This window comes from Gopherus flavomarginatus, chromosome 13 (assembly GCF_025201925.1).
Source record: "Gopherus flavomarginatus isolate rGopFla2 chromosome 13, rGopFla2.mat.asm, whole genome shotgun sequence".
NCBI lineage: Eukaryota > Metazoa > Chordata > Testudines > Testudinidae > Gopherus > Gopherus flavomarginatus.
Window position 1 is genome coordinate 21898352 of NC_066629.1, and position 17291 is coordinate 21915642.

At 42.6% G+C, this 17291-nt stretch overlaps 1 protein-coding gene across 7 annotated transcripts in view; it reads right to left on the reverse strand.

Annotated features, from left to right (window-relative positions):
* Positions 1 to 17291, reverse strand: part of ARHGEF12 (Rho guanine nucleotide exchange factor 12) — a 92959-nt gene that overhangs the window by 74269 nt on the left and 1399 nt on the right. Inside the window, exon 1 of one of the 7 annotated variants that reach the window (XM_050921934.1) lies at positions 13443 to 13517. The exons of the other annotated variants lie outside the window; for them this stretch is intronic. The gene's annotated coding sequence lies outside the window, so the exon portion shown is untranslated. Of the gene's footprint in view, positions 1 to 13442; positions 13518 to 17291 lie in introns of those variants that run through there. 7 annotated transcript variants of the gene reach the window in all.

Genomic DNA, 17291 nt, shown 5'->3' on the forward strand with positions numbered 1-17291 from the left:
TATTTGATTTTAAAATGCTGTGTCTGTTAGAAAATCTCCAGCTGAATAAATGATTAAGATTCCAAGACTGCCAAAACAAGGTTTTTGCAAAAGCCCATCTAACTCCCATATTCTCTACCACCACTTGGGATTGCAGCTTTAACTTGTATCATTAAAGCTCTGACTGAGCTTTAAAATGACACAAAGCTTGCAGGTTATCACAGCATGTGCTTGTGGAAATACCAGTATTCAAGCAGTCAGCAATTTCTTAAGAAATAAAAATTTAAGTTACAGATGTGGAAGACTGAAAAAAGTTTAAGGTGGCTGTGATAAAGAAAAACCTACAAGTAAATAGAGTTGCTTAAAAATTATGGAAGGATAGGAAATCATTTTTTTAAGTCTATAAAAAGCCTTAAGACTAATGAGACTACCATGCAATAATATTCTAATGTATAAACATTTACCTTTATGGCTCCATCTCCTTTAGTTATATCACATGTGATGTGGGAATCAGACACCTGTATTTCCTTATCACAGTAGGAATGGAATAAAGTTTATAAGATCCATGTCTTTGTTTTTATTATATAATGTACTGTGGCTCCACTCAGGGTGCTAAAAGCTGGCCTATTAATAGCAACTCTTGCCTCAATGGCCAACAAATCAGTGCCATTTATATTGACTATTCTGGGTGCAAGTGATGCTGCTTTCAACTACCTGAAAGGGGGTTCCAAAGAGGATGGAGCTCAGCTGTTCTCAGTGGTAGCAGATGACAGAACAAGGAACAATGGTCTCAAGTTGCAGTGGGGGAGGTTTAGGTTGGATATTAGGAAAAACTGTTTCACTAGGAGGGTGGTGAAGCACTGGAATGGGTTACCTAGGAGGTGATGGAATCCCCTTCCTTAAAGGTTTTTAAAGTCAGCTTGACAATACCCTGTCTGAAATGATTTAGTTGGGAATTGGTCCTGCTTTAAGCAGGGGGTTGGACTAGATGACTTCCTGAGGTTCCTTCGAACCCTCATATTCTAGGACAATGGTAAAAGACATCAAATAAAGCTGGTTTGGCATACTTAAAGTTACTATTTTTTTGTTTTTTAAAAACACAGGCTGCAGTCTGATATACTATAAATAAATGTCAGCTCCAAAAAAAATAAAAATAAAAAATAAAAAAACCACACACCTCTCAGCAGGATGCTAAGCAACTTCACATAGTCCACAAGACCAAGTCAATCTTTTTGACATACCTGAAAGTTTGTATGCTTTTAAATATGAAGAGATGGAATGACACTACGTTCAAAATGCTACTGATGAGTATCCTCAGTAAACATTAGAGACCGATTCCCACTCTTTTTTGTTAAGTACAGTTGGGTTATCAGACAGAATAGAAGAGTTCTTGGTTCACTAAATTTTCATTATTTTTTCCACATATAAGATGCAATAGAGTTTGCAAACAAAAAAGTCTGCATACTGTATTCAAAACTGTATTTTTCCATTACAAAACACATACACTACAACCACTTTTTCCCCCTAGTCCACTACTGTCCTGTTTGTAACTCATAGCCTTAGTTTTCCTTCGGATGGGTCTATACCTTTGTCCCTCCCACCTCACAGCACTGCAACTAGTCTTCCTCCAAAGATGGCTTCTGACCACAAAGACACAAAAATGCTGCCAGCATTGCAGCTGTCATCCAACACACTTGTTCCATTACTTTTGAGTCACTTCCTTCATGCCACCTGCAGAGCTGTGCACATTTTAAGCATAGAGTGAGATGTGGAGCTAATGTGTCCTCTGTGCCATGCCCTCCCCGTCCCCCAAAGAAGGTATCACTTCCTTTAAGAAAGTTGCACCCCCCTGCAGTATCCCATAATCCACACTACAGAGAACGCAAACATTTTTTGGCTCTAAAGCACTGCAGCTCTGCTACTTTTGCCATTCTTTTCAAGGACTAATGGAGGAAAAACCAAAGGACATCTCAGTTGTATGCTAGAGTTGGGCAGTGGAGTATGGGGAAAAAGTACAAGTCTCCAGGTTTCAGATAAAGGAGAGGAATTTAGACAGTATTCAGGATCTCGGTGTGGAATGAGGGCCTTCTAGGAGGGCTCCAGAGTGCTCGGGTGTTTTGGTGAGGGTCCAGCTTCACGATTCAATACATGCAATGGAGGAGTGCGCCTGTACAACACAATTCATCTCAAGTTAACACAGGCCAAGGGCTTGGGGGGGGGGGGAGGGAGAGAAAAGAAAGCACATCTGAGCTGAGCACTCACAGAAGGGCCCTATTTATCATTCACCTCACCAAGTGATTCACCAGGCAAATCCACTAGTTCTACTCAGTAAAACCCACTTTCTGGGCTCCATCAAGACGAGCACAGATCAGCCAAGTTAGGATTAGACTGGCAAGACAGTCTACAGAGCCAATCATTACAACACTGAGCTACATCTGTCTCTTTCTTATGCATGGCTGTGTTAACTCTGAACAAAACCTGCAGTGCCAAGACATTTCCTTTCATGTAGTGGAAACCTTGAAGCTGTGTCCATGCTGTAGCTGAAACTGTACTAACAATAACTGTGCTTAAAACTTACAAGTAATAGATATTCAATAGAATCTGCTGATCTGAGGAAATTGGGGAAGTGCCCAAGAGTACTAGCCTCTAAAGTTATGAGTCACACAGAAGGCTGCTTTAAGGCAACTCTATGGGGATTTCCAAAGAACAATGATAATATCTTCAAGTTTTGGTACAAATAATGGAAGTTTATTAAGCCGTGAAAAGAAAGGAGCTGAAAAGTTATACAAAGTCAGTGACAAACCAACAGAACACAAAGCCTGTAGAAGCACAATGCAAAGGATTTCTCTCCTGCATGAGAGCTCTAACTTGACTCAGCCTTCACTTGCCTGGGCTGGCTTCTGATGCAGACAGTGGTATATGCAGGGCTCCATTTAAAAAGGTCACATTTCCTTCCTTGATCTTTCATCTTGACCAATTTCAAAGAGGTATTAAGTATTTTAAAACCATTTAGTATGCAAATTTCTGCTTATCCTGTTTTCCATGTTTGATTATTTCCAGAAAAACTGCTACAAGACAGACCAACCAGCTGTTCTAGGAATAGAAAATTATAGCAGATCAAGGATTGGTACTTGCTATATTCAAGATGAGACCACTGCTGAAGCAGCATGCTAAACTAAAGGAACTAGTGACCATTTTATAGATCGATATCTCATGAAACAATCAATCAGAGAGAAATAAATGCTGAAATACCCAGTTACCCCAATGGTAACATCCCCCCCATCCAGAGCAAGTTATCCAATAGCAGCAAAAATCTTGTCAGAAATAGGGAGAGGATAGGAAGACAGACAGACAGACAATGACATGGTTTTAAGATCCAGAACCTCACTACAGCACCAGCCAGCATTAGAAGCTCTTCAGCAGATGAATACAAATGCTTTCAAAGCGAATAAATTTGTCTAAACACTAGTTATGGGCCAATGATCAGAAAGAAAAAATGTTGGATCCTTGTTCTCCTAAGATTTTTAAAGGATTTTCTCAACCTATTATGAAATCTGTCCTATCTCAGTCTCCACCCAATAGTATAAATCAATACAGGAGAACTGTAGCAGCATCAGAATTTTGACTCCATACGCAAGATTAAGTATTTTCCCTACTGTCATTATAATCTACCACTTAGGTCACTGAAGAGTAGAGTCACTCCCAACTTCAGAATGCAGCGAGACTGACACCCCAAGGCAGCAATATCTGTATTCATACTCCCAGCCACTGAGAACGCAGAGATCCATCTCCCAGGGCACTAGTGGCCGCATTCACCTGCTTACCTCCAGGATGTGACAAGAACCAAAACACCAGTGCTGACATTTTTAGTTCCTATATTGTCTGGAAACACTGGGATCAGGAGATAGAAGAATTAACTTAGTTCTAAAGCATCTGTCACTCCTGATGCTGAAATGATTACCATTTTTTTCTGCACTGACAATTTCCTTTGTCCCAAGCCAATAAATAGTCTTTTCCAGGGCTCTCCAGTCCCCTCTGGCACAGAAATGGGGAAGATTAACATATCTCTAGCACAGAAATGATGCCATGGCAAGCAATCAGGGGAAAGGGAGGGAGAATGGCAGTGGGGGGCAAACGAGGTGTTAGGGCTTGTCTACATGGGGAAATTTACTGGCATATTTTACTACGCTACTCTAATTATACTGGTATATACACCAGTGTGGACAAGCTTATTACAGAGAGAGTCAACACAGGGAGTTATACCCATATAATTATATTGGTAAATTTCCCTGTGTAGACAAGCCCCTAGTTTAATAGTTCCTGATAGATGATTCACTTGTATTTTTAATCTTTGCTCACTAGCAGAGAATTGCATTCCCCTCTCCCCTTTGCAAGTTTTTCCTATTTTAAGCTTGGGAGGAGCTGTCTTCAAACCTCAATCACTGAACCAAGTTTAGACCAATAACTGAGATCATCTGTCAGCTAGTATTTGATAATTTAATTAGCTATAAGAGATGATCTGTATACTTCAATGTTAACTTTAGATTTGTGTGATTGCATCCTGTGTCATATCAGGATACATACCCAGTTTATCTGCTGAAATGCTCTCAAGGACACTAGCTGCTCCTATGCCATAGGTCTCAGACACCTGTATACTGCTAGAAGTTCAACTCTCCAAACATTATATGGCTGCATTATTCAAATGCCAGCAAATAAACCTTTAACTCCCATTCTGCCCCAGCGCCAAACGTACATATTATACAAACAAGGGAAGTTTCCCACAATCAAACCTCTTCAAATGATGAAGAACGTTGTGTTCCACAATAATATGCGAACAGCTGAACACATTCTTCATAGGTTATTGAGACAATCCAGATTTCCACATACAGGATATCAAACACAGGTCATGGGTCATAAAATCAGCCGCTAATGTATTGACAAGGAAGAAAGGAAACATATCTTTTAATTAATTTATGAATAGCCTGCATTAGGGCAATTTCCTTACTGTATTTCCTGCTCAGACTTCTGAAATAGTCTGATTAAATGTATTCATTCTAATGGCAGTACAGAAGTTGGAGCCACTTGGTTATTAAGTAAAAGTGCTTTAATCTAAAGCAAGGATCTCCAAAACTAATGGAAGAGAAGAGAGAGGGGAGGGCAGCCTTAGAAGACAAAATTAATTTGCCAGTGGGAGTTTGTTTCTGCATATTATCATTCCTCTGAACTGAGCTGACTGTCATCGAGAAACAGATCCTGGGGCCATGATGGTGAGTGAATCCTCGCCACTGGAAGAGGACCGCCCCCAGATTTGTGTTATTGCTGTCCCAGATTCACATAGCCATTGAGATTCTGCACACAGAGCTGGGGAAAGGACAGACAAGGGGAGAATGAAGGCAAAACCTCTGAATGAGGACATACCTCCAAATGGTTACTACAGAATTTAAAGAAATCCACAGAACACACTGCTACCACTGTAGGCCCCAAGTATTTGAGCAGGCCCTTCATATCTCTAGACATCTGTATAGAATTTATCACTGCATTATCTAACCTCTTCTGCTATCTACCTCCAATGCATACTGAGACTGACCAAATGGTTTCTGCTCTCCATTCTGAAGTCCTGCTTCGATCAGTTTAGGGATAGGGACTCCCACAGATGAGGTCCCTGAATACAGAAAGCCTTGTCTGAAGATGTCCAGAGTTCGGTTGTGGCTCTCTTCAGTGCCCGTTGCAAGACTTCACTGTACATCTGTTACTATATTTACTTCCTTAACTGCTTGTTCCTTTGCAATTATTTCCCTCCTTGCCCACTTGATAGATGGCTGTACTGGGGTTGACCTCAATTTTGATTTAAAATTATGTTTTTGTTCATAAAAAAATACAAAAACAAAAAACCCACACACCACATAGTGTTCCAGAGAGCTTTACAATAAAAAAGCCCAACTTGTTACTGGAAAATTTTGCCACTGTCCACCAGAAGCTTCAGCAGACAGAGAGAGAGAGGGGCTGGAGTTTTAAGTCAATGAGGTGATCCTCTGAAATTCCTCTACAGCTGATCCAGCGAGTCCTAATGTTTAATATCTCAGGAAGCACAGGGTAGATCTGAAGGAGTGGTTTCCTCATAACACAAACAGTGATAGGTGGAGCAGGAACTTAAAAGTGCTTCACAAACACTGACGATCTTGTCAGTGGAATAAATAAGCAGCCTTGACAAAAACAGCCTCCCAGCAGCCGTGGAGCAATTAATGACAAAAATGGGATTCCTTTCAACTGGCTGAATTCCAGACAACAAGATCACTGAGAATTGAGAACTGCCTGCACCACAGACCTATTGCGAGGTCATTTCCACCACCAGCCCCACCCTCAGCTTAACTGCCTGCTTCTGCTTCAGCAATGACCTAGGAACACTGCAACACTGCTGGGAGCAGCAGATAGGAAGCGTCTTTCTGGAGGAGGCTGACTGTCAAAATAAACACTGATCACAACACTAACTATTGCCCCTTCTCTTGGCATCTGCCAGCCAGTATTACTACAATCCACAACTGCAAGAGTAGTTGTAGCCAATTGTGAAGTGCATTTCAGACTCACAGGGAGGTAGTGTTTAGTGCTTAGAACAGAAGGACTGAGAGTCAGGACTCTTGGCTTCTGTTCCATGCCATTACTAATATACCTTCACTGAGCCCAAAACCTGATGATAAAGCCTACTGGGGAAAAAAAAGCAAAAAACTAGAGCTAAAGATATGTTGTATAACATACATGGCTGCAACAACATTGGTGAACGGCCAAAGCAAACAATTTTACCATTTACAAATGATCACCTTGATTTTTAAATTCAACCGTCCATATTTTGAAGGACAGACTCAAGTCAGAAGTTAAGGAAGTTACAGGGTGAACCAGCCACTAACAGTGGGCTGACGTCTTCCTGAAAATCCAGTGTATAGATTTAAGCCACCTGAGCAAACAATTTACACAGGGATTAACTAACAACAACTACACACACTTCTATCACATCATTCAGAGGAGCTCAAAGCACTCGACATGACGCTGAACGCTCCTGTGGGGTACAAGGTTATCCCCATTTTAAATTGGAGTACTGAGGAACCAAAAGGTGAAGCAGCCTTTATCACACAGCAAATCAAGGTTAGAATTAGGGCCCACAATACCTAGTTTTTGTTCCTATCCCCATGTTCTAACTATTACAGGAATGCTGCCTCCCTCTACAAAAAGAGGTCTAAAGCTCAGTGGTAGAGAAGAAGCCTCTGACAGTGTTAACTTCATCAAGTCTCTGTGCACTTTGACACCTTCATTGCAGCATGGAGTGACAAAATTAAAGAAAGCCTAATTATAAATAGTTAAGACTATAAAAGGCTCTTTCAGTTGCATCCCAAGGGCACCTTATTCCACCAGCCAACAAAAGTGGAAACAAAATGATAGTACACATACTACCAACAATCTCTAAGATCAGATCATCACCCACAAGAACCACTTCCGTTACAGAAACCACAGCAACTACACAGGGCAAACCACAACCTATCATCTTGTGTGTCTCAGTAGACTGCAGGAGCAGATCACCAATGTGAGATTTACCGATCACCATTACGGGATTTCTGTAATTCTTATCTTTGGGATACAAAATGCTCTGATTCTCTCACAGATAAGCTCTCTCTTTGTCCTGTTCACCTTAATTCACATCACACTGGTTCCTCCATACTACACCTTCAGTTTCCAGTGAAACACATCCGTCCCTCACCACTTTTCTTCCAGAAAGCAGCCATTAAGGCTAAATTCCTGGTAACATGGCTTCCCAGCCTGGAGCAGAAGCGGGGAGGAGGGGGAAAAATGGCTGAAAATGTTTTCAGTTAATCAACAATTCAGCTCTGGTATAAGTGGGTGTAAATCCTAAAGAAGCTATTGGTGAATTTGGTCTCTGGAGTCAACAAAAATTTCCAACAAGATTTCCCGTCTACACAGGCCAGTCAGAACCATGTTACGAAAAGGACTAACCTTGAAAATCAATGTACGACATATCAAAGTATTTAATATCAACAGTGCTCAAGTGTCCCGTGCACTAGTGCATCCGTTTAAGCCAGGGCAAACGAAAAAATAAAACAACCACTGCCAGAAGGGACCGACAGTTCTCACCACCATGCAGCCCCTGTGGGCATGAATATCTACCCTCACATTTGAAACAGGCATCCATACACTTCCATGGTGTTGCTGAAAAGCACAGGTGAATGTTATGAACCTGAAAGGAATGTCATGCTCCAGCAAATTCCCTCTTACCTTAGATCAATGGTTCTCACCTATTTTAGTTAGGGCCTGCTGTTGGGAATGGCAAAAGGGCAGCCTCTCCTATATCCTGTGGTTGCCTCCTAGTCAAGTTCTCTCTCACTCATTTTCTATCGGTTTTCATTATCTTTTTCTTTTGCTCTTTGTTTATTGATTGATTTATTTGCTAACTCTTCTCCTTTCCCCATCTCTGGTAGCTTCAATCACCTTCCCCCTTCATCAGAAAGTTGTGTTGCTGGGCAGGGGATAGGACATCTGCAGTGCAGAGGCACCAATAGGAGTGCAGAGAAAAGACACTTGGTCTGAGCCTTCATCTGAGAACATGCAGGAGCAGTTGCCAACCAGCTATATTAGGGAGCACAATCACAGCAGGAAGAGAAGACACAAAAAGGAGCCACTTGACACTTTATATGGACCAGCAGGTTGCAGCATGTGTGTGCAGGTAGGTGCACTGCCAGACTGAATGTCCTGCACCTTACCTTGCACTGTGCCCCTCCTGAATGGATCTAGTGCTCCCTCAGTGAGATCTGGCTACCTCCCTCCAGGCTGGACAACACTGCCTTAGGTCAGTTCACGACTTCCCACTACTAGGGAATTGTTCAAAATTCCATGCAAGCATACTTAACTCTTCATAGGCTTCAGGCTTCTGTCTCTCTACACTGCGAAGTCACCCAAGTGCTCTGGCATGCGACTGCCCGCAATATCACGAACCAGGACTCAATGCCTACAAACCAACTTGAGATCAGTTTCATAGATAAACAGGAACTTTGTTAGCTGGACTGGCGCACAGAGCTTTAAAGAGAAACATTACTTGGATAAGAAGAGTCAGATTTGTCCCATCTATTTCTTGAAGTCTGAAGCACACACTTGAAGGGCTCAGAAGCTGATTGAACCAACTCAAATATCCAGCAGCAGCAAAATTTACACCTTGCTCATGTGGGTATAAGCTGGCTAGACACTCCATTGTCCTGGGATTCTCCCTTTGGCAGCTAGCACAAATCCTGCAGCCTCATTATCAGTACCAAGGCAAGCCCTTTCTGTTAATTCCCACCTCACACATAGCCAGTGAGTTCAGACCAGAAATGCCATAATTTTGCTGAGTTGTTTAAACAAATGGGAGGTGCACTTTGAGCTTCTACAAGTCAGCACATCCTGTTGCAATCCACAGGTTCACACAGCGGACACTGTTTCTGACAGAGCAACACTTCGGCCATAATCAGCAGGTCACTTGACAACACAATTGATAAATACAATAATGACCCTGATAGATGAGATTACCTAGAACTAGATTAGAACTTTAACTGTCGCTAATGTGTGGGACCCCACCTGCAATAAATCAATGCCTCCTCCAGCTTGGGTTCTCAGCCCTGAGGACAACACTGGTCATTCATGGTCTCAATTTTAGAGAGTGACTTCCTTAATTCAGTCTGATTTACACTGAAGAACCCAAATGTTAAAGGATCCAAAAGCAAAGCTCAAAATAGCTCAGTGGATGAATTCTAAGAGAGCCTGCCAACAAATAAGAGAAACATCATCATGTACGTAGGGTCAAACATTGCTAGATGAGCTGCACAGATATGCAAGATGACCAAGTTCCTGCCAAATGGGCTTACAGACCAAACAGACGCAGTACAGACAGGGAAAAGGTGGGGGAAAAGGATGCAGCATAAAAGGAAGGGACAGAAGTGGGGATGTTTGGTGCACATTTTGTTTACTCCACAGTTTGTGTTTAATGCCCTTTGTTTTGGTTTTACTATTATAATTGTGTTTACATTTAAATGTAAACAGAGGACAATGCTTTTTCCTGCCATGCTTGTTTTAAAAATATACATGGTTTTATTTAATTTTTTTTTGTTTAACACAAACAAAATTAAAAAACAAACAAGTCTCTTCCTGCCTTTTTCTTTATTTGCTCTTCTGTTCTAAGCCTGCTGCTTGATTTGTACAGCTCTTGGTGGCCTGTTTTGCATTTTATGCCTTCCTCCTTTTCATTATTTATTACATCTCTATAGGCTTTATACCCTTTTTCTTGGTTTACTTATAAAAAGCCTTGCATCCCTTCCCTCTCCTCCTCATTGTCAGGCTGCTATTTTTGTGTGGAGACAATATCTGCATTCAGTCTTTGGAATAATTAAGGGCCTTAGTTTTGTTAAAGTGAGATTTTAAATTTGATATACATTTTTAAAGCCTAATGGTTATTTCCAGTGCAGGATTGTAGAGTGACAATACATGCAGAATTGCTGGCCTGGCTCGAAGAAAGGGTTTGTGTCTCTGAATTCTTATTGGCCTCTCTTACATACATAAACCCAGATCTTGCAAAATAGATAATGGGGGAGAGGGGGTGTGCTCTGTGGCTTGGTCTACATGTAAGAGTTAGGTCAACACAACAACATTGCTCAGGGGTGTGTATTATCCCTAGCCCAGTGCATGGTAGTTAGGTCAACCTAACCCCTGGTGCAGATGCAGCTTCCATCAACCTAGCTACCATTTTTGTGGAAGGTGGAATCCCTACAGTGACAGAAAAACTCCCTCCTCTGTCACAGTAGTTAGCGTCTACACTAGAATGCTACATTGATATTGTAGACATGTCTACACTAAGCTGTATTACATGGCCTGAACTTGGAGTAAAGCTTCCTAATTTTTAGCAATACTAATGGGAGGCTGCTACAAGAAACTCACTAGTGATGAGAAAATGATCAACATTACAAATGTAAGTTACGTATCACCATGCAATATGTCAATTGCATTATGTTCCCAAATCTAGAAGCGCAAAGAGGACACACCAGTATAATCCTTATTGATGTTAAGAATTTAGTGCTGGTGAAAGGTAACGACTAGACAGTCCTGGAGACTGAAGTCGTCTTTTTATGCACAGAACACTAACACCAACTGCAGCAGAAGTCCAAACTTATGCTTGAAAGAAGCCCTCCCAATATATTTCCCCTCTAACCCGAGAGCCACACCTTAAGGTATGAGTGGGAAAAAATCAGTCCCTATTACCAAGGTAAACCATGGCCTTGCTCCTGATGCTATTAGTAGAGTGCCTGGTTAGTGTCAACTGTGCTGATGGTTTTGAGGGTTGTTTATTTGCAATGCAGACACCTGTCATAGTGCCAACAATGCTACTAGGAACATTGTGGATAGCAGTGAAATTGTCTAGATTCGTGTCAAAACCACTCTGATTCTGCTTGGGAATGCTATGTGCAGCTGCAGAGACAGACACTAAAGCTCATCACTGAACAGGACGACTCATAAAAAGAAGGCTGAAGTGAGGGCAGAGTTGTGGACCCCTCAGCCTGAAACATTCAGAAGACTAGGACACAGATGGGCATAAAGCCATCAGCCCTTAGGAAACTCCAGCTAGTAAAGAATTCTCCAGCACACCTCTCTAGCAACTTAAGCTATTGCAAGCACATCAAACCTGCCCATCAGTTTCTCCACTGGCTTCCAAAAGAATATTGCATCAAGTTCAAGGTCTAGTTCTTACCTTTAAGGTGCTCAATTCCTTGAGCCCAGCATAACAAAAAGATTGAGTAAAGCTCTGGAATGAAGACTATGGTCAACAACTTCATTCCACAGGCACAATGGCACTTTATACCATAAGGGTAAAGTTCATCCGTGCAGGAAACAGAGCTTTCTCAGGGACTAGTCTGACATTGTAGAATGAAATCCCACAGGAGTTGAGGACTCATGAACCTCACCACTTTCTGCTCCTAGTGCAAGGCACACTCCTTCTTCCTGCCTTCTCTAACAGTCAGAAGGGAGTGGACATTTAAAAACACACCACACAAAAAAAACCTTACCAAAACAAAACACTCCACTGCACATATCCTCTCCCCAGGGGAGAATTCTAAGAGAGAGAGAGAATGAACCATACATGATAGGTCATGTCATCTAATGCACTGCTGGAAGGTGCTCAAATACTCTAGTAATAAAAGCAGCATAAGAATCTTTTTAGATTAGATGAGATGGGGGTGGAAAAGTGAAGGGAGTTCCTCTGCCTTCCAGAGGCCATGGGGAGTTTCAAATCTATTCCACACTATTACCAAGAGCCCCCTAGCAGGGTCCAAGGACTTCATCTGGCAGGAATCACAGCAGCCAGGTATGGGGCTGGGCTTCTCTGGACATTAACAACAGCTCTATCACCCTTCAAGTCTTATTTCTACCTCTGGCTAGAAAGGGTCTGGTCAGTGTTCCTGGCTCTGATTCCTGCAGACCTGGGCTGGATGCAAAGAGATCTAGAAGGGGAAAGCTTTACATCACATTGCAGTTCCAGAGCCATTCAGACCTCCCTAGTCAGCATTAATTTCTGCCACAAGAGGAGTTACTCACAGAGAGAATTATACATCTTTGCCTAACACACTGCATGCTATTCCTGCCTCCAGCCAAATAACCACAACACATGTTCCCAGCTCTATTAAAACTAGAAAATCAAGCTCACCTCACTTTCAGTCTCTTCAGCAAAAGACATTGTGATTCCTGTTTATCCCCTAGCCAACAGCACACATCGTGACTGGCACCCTATCCCGACGGCTTCAATAAACGTACAGAATACAGTAAGTAAGCACAGAGACTATCACCTCATACTCAAAATGAAATGGAGACAATAGTGGATAGCACAAGAAAGCTTGCACCAATGCCTGTATGCAACTGGCCATCCTATAACTAAGAAAGAAGGCTTCAGTGACATCTATCTTGCATCAGTACTAGATTTAAGGAGAACGTTGAAAAAAATAAATGAAATGAACACTGCGCAAATTTTAAGTGTAGCTAGCTATTGAGTAATACTGTTGCAGAGAAGGCCCTGAATTTCAGAGAGAGAAAGAGGAGAAGGGGTTATTTTGCTATCATTTGGCAAAAAGAGATGTCCCAATAACCAAGAGGACATTTCAACACCCAAAGAGAGGGGAAGCACATCTAAGTGGATTAGAAACAATTAAGGTTTACTTTAATATCAAGTGATGAGAAAAAAACAAAACCAACAATTTAAAGCTTCACAAGGATCATTATGTGTAAATTCTACCCTCTCCTCACCTTATTTTACAATTATGGTAGCACAGGCTATGGCACTATTATAAATAAAATCTATTTGACAGCAATCACATGGCAACACAGACACTCACTTCTTACCAAATATCTACATTCTTTACAGTACTTGAATAACCACACACACAAACCTGCACAGTCCATGTAACCATGCAATCTCCTTGCTCCAATACGCCTGGAGCAGCTGCAGGAAGAAAAATATAGCAACTGGGTTACAAAAAAGGAAAAAAACTACTACAAACATTTCTGCAGCATTATAAGACGCTACAACAAGGTTCTGATAATCATTAAGGGACCAATCACAGTCTGCAAGTTGCTGAGTTTCAACCCAGTCCCTGCTAAGAAAAATAAAACCCTTATCTCGCTCAGCCATGTGTCGCCTGCCACAAACGGCAAGAGAGCTACACCCAAAACCAGCCTGCTGGCTTTTAGCTTGAGTCAGAAGGACTCGGAACAGCCTGCAACCCTGACAGAAACAACAGAAGGAAGAAACCCGACACACACGCCAAAGTCTAAAGCCAGCGTAACCATCAAATCTTAGCCTAGGACAGACCTGACAGTTGGAAACACTAACAGAACATCACCAAGCCAAAACCATTCAGTACTAGCAAAACTGTGACAACTAGCAAGGAATTGAATAAACAGTGAAAGCCTGGAAGCAATACAAGAGCTAAATATGCATAGCCTGGTTAAGAGATAATTAAGTGAAGGGTGCATGATCATTTCCAAGGATGAAGGATGCGAACACCAAGGATGAAGGGAAATTGTTTCATATAGTCCAACGGCTGGCAGGAATCAATCACGAAGAGAGAAAAATCTAGGCTGTTTAATAGTCTCCCAAATGAGGAAGGGAGGAAGGGGAAGGAAGCCTTGTTTGGTGTATTGAAGCTTACGAATCCTTCCCACACCATGAGATGTCATTTAGGGCACAAGGTTCCATTATCCCTATCTATCTTGGAACACTCTTTGCATGTTTTTATGTCAGTGGTTTTCAAACTGTGGGTCATGACCCAGTAGTGGGTTGTGGAATGTAAGGTACTAGGTCACGGCAGCTCTGGTCAGCACCACCGAGACGGCCATTAGAAGTCCTGCTGGTGGTGCTGCCTGGCTAAGGCGGGCTAGTCCCTACCAGTTCTGACACCACTCTGCGCCCTGTAAGCGGCCAGCAGCAGATTTGGCTTCTAGGCAGGGGGCCACAGGGCTCTGCATGCTGATGCCACCCCAAGCACGGGCTCTGCACTCTTATGGAGCGGGGAGGGCCCCCCCTCCGAGTGCCTGCAGGTGAGAGACACGCGGAGCCGCTTGCATACCTCCGCCTAGGAGCCGGACCTGCTGCTGGCTGCTTCGGGGGCTCAAAGTGGTCCTCAGTGCCAGGACAGGCAGGAAGCCTGCCTTAGCACCCACGCTGTGCTGCTGACCAGGAGCCACCTGAGGTAAGCTCACACAGCAATCTCCTGTTTCAGCCTTAAGCCCTCCTAAACAGAGACCCTTCCTGCACCCCAAACCTCTCATCCCAAGTCCCACTCCAGAGCCTGCACCCCCAGCCCAGAGCCCTGACCCCCTCCTGCACCCCAACCCTCATCCCCAGCCCTGAGCCCTCCCAAACCAGAGCCCCCTCCCAGACCCTGAACCCCTCATTCCCAGCCCCACCCCACAGCCCTTACCATCCTGACCCCCTCCCACACCCCAAACCCCTCATCTCCAGCTCTGTTGGGTCATGGGCAACAAACAATTTTCTTCAATTGGGTCGCCAGAAAAAAAAAGTTTGAAAACCACTACTCTAAGTCATTAAATCCCCAAAATTCTCTCCCCAAGTACTGTTTGACACAAGGATTCTTTCAGTTGCCCCCTTCTCCAGTAGTCCAATAGCACAGATTCTCTGGCTTCATTCTTAACATGTCCCAGATAGTTCCATCTTCATTTCAGGATAGCTTTGAAGATAAGGTCTTAACTCACTGATCAGTCTCAGAATTTGTTATAAATTCATTTAACTCAATACCTAGTGTTTTCTTGAGACATTTATACACTGGGGGGAAAATATGCTAGAAAGTGTCCCGTAGGAAACAATCCTACTTCGATGGGCTATAACAGTAGAACTTGAAGATGCAGCACACCTCTGATTAAACAGAGCTGGGCTGATGGCTTGATGCATTTTGAGAGAGACCGACATCTCAAACTGAGCCAACACAAATTGGCTGCATTGCATACCTGAGCAAACCCATATGCAGTTGCAGGAATATCTAGACTCCTCCAAGTATCTTAAACAGAAACAATTAGCAAAAGGAGAGGGCTGTCTGTTTTTTGTGATTTGGCCTGTAGTCACTGGAGCAGCACTGAAACTGACTATTCCTATCTTTGTCCTAACTTGTAAACTAGTGCCAGAAATGAGATCAACAGCAGTAGCTGTGAGCACGACAGCCGGTGCAACCCTGCACAAAAAGAACGTCAATCAGAGATCACAAATAAAGGTCAAGGTGGTCACTGCTAAGTCAGTTGGGGGTGGGAGAGTGAAGGAGATTATGCATATGGACAGTAGATCTTTTCCCTAATAGGTTTTTAAGAAGCCATCAGTATGCAAAAGGCCCATAAACACAAACGAAGAAGGATGTTGGCTCATAATGCCCACCCTGCTATGTTCATGTTACTATTGGCACACGTGTGGATGTCTGAAGTTTTAAAAGGCACTCCATGAAAGAGTGAAAGAGCCAGGCTAATAAACATCACTAGCAACCCGAGAGACTTAAACCTGGAATATGCTTTGATATATTTTGTAGGCCTAGTGACCTGCACTTAAGTTGCACCTGTTTTATATTCCCACAATTAGTAGCAAGATATAAAAAGGGAATATAAATTTCTTTACCTTATGGGACAGGGAGCCTTTCACCGCTAGGTTGCCAGGACAGGGGTGGCCAAAAAGACATCACTATTTGAGGGTGTTTGGTGCCATACATGAATGAATGCGTGGTCTCATTCCAATTCCTAGTGAGCCGATGTCCACATGATGAGAACACATCACCACATCTGGCACTTTGTCAACTGTCTCAGCCAAGGAACAAATGGGCCATGAAGACTGAATTGCCCTCTCACCATTAGATCAAGGGCTCCCACAGGTCAGAGGTGAGGCAGAGTGGCAAGGCAAAGGACAAGCCTCCCCACACCTGCCATCGCCCATGCTGTCTCCGTCATGATAGAAAGCTTAGTCTCCAGGGCTGTCAAGCCAGCATCTTTTCCCAGCATTAATATTTTTATTCAAAGCTTTTAATTGAATACTGCACACGAACATCTCTGGGATATGACAAAGCTGCAGGAAGTGGAAGTGCTTATGTTTTTGTACTGGCCATTCTAATGCAATTATGGAAAATATTTTTTTGTTTTATTAACAACCAAATTCCCTGCCTTCATGTATCCCCTTCACATGCTGGAACTGAATCTCTTTTTTTAGTGTGAAGAGCTTATTGTCCCTACAGAGGTGCTGGAACAATTTTTTTTTTTTTTTTAAAAAGTGGGGGTGCTGAGAGCCATTGAACCAAACTGTAAACCCTGTATATAATGGAAACCCTAGTTCCAGTACCTAGTTATCCCTACCATCTCTGAAGTTGTTTTAGGGAACACATTTCTTTTGAATATATATAACAGAACTCTCCCTGCTGTGTATGAAAATGGCATGTTACAGCACTCATACAAATATGCAATTCAGTGTAATGCACATATTCTGTAAAAGAAAAACAAGCCAGCATTCACAGTATTGCAGCTACAGTCCCACCCATCACACTAGAAAAAAAATGAGTATTGCAAAAATTGCAACTCCTCAATATTCTGAAAATATGATAAACAGAACATAGTGGACCTGATTCTTGTTTACACCAAGGCCCCTTTATGCTACTCAGGCAGTTTAACACCCATTAAGGCCCCTTTACACTTCCAGAATAGCGCAAAAAGGCTTCTTGTACATGAGAATCAGGTTCAGTGTCTCTTCTGCC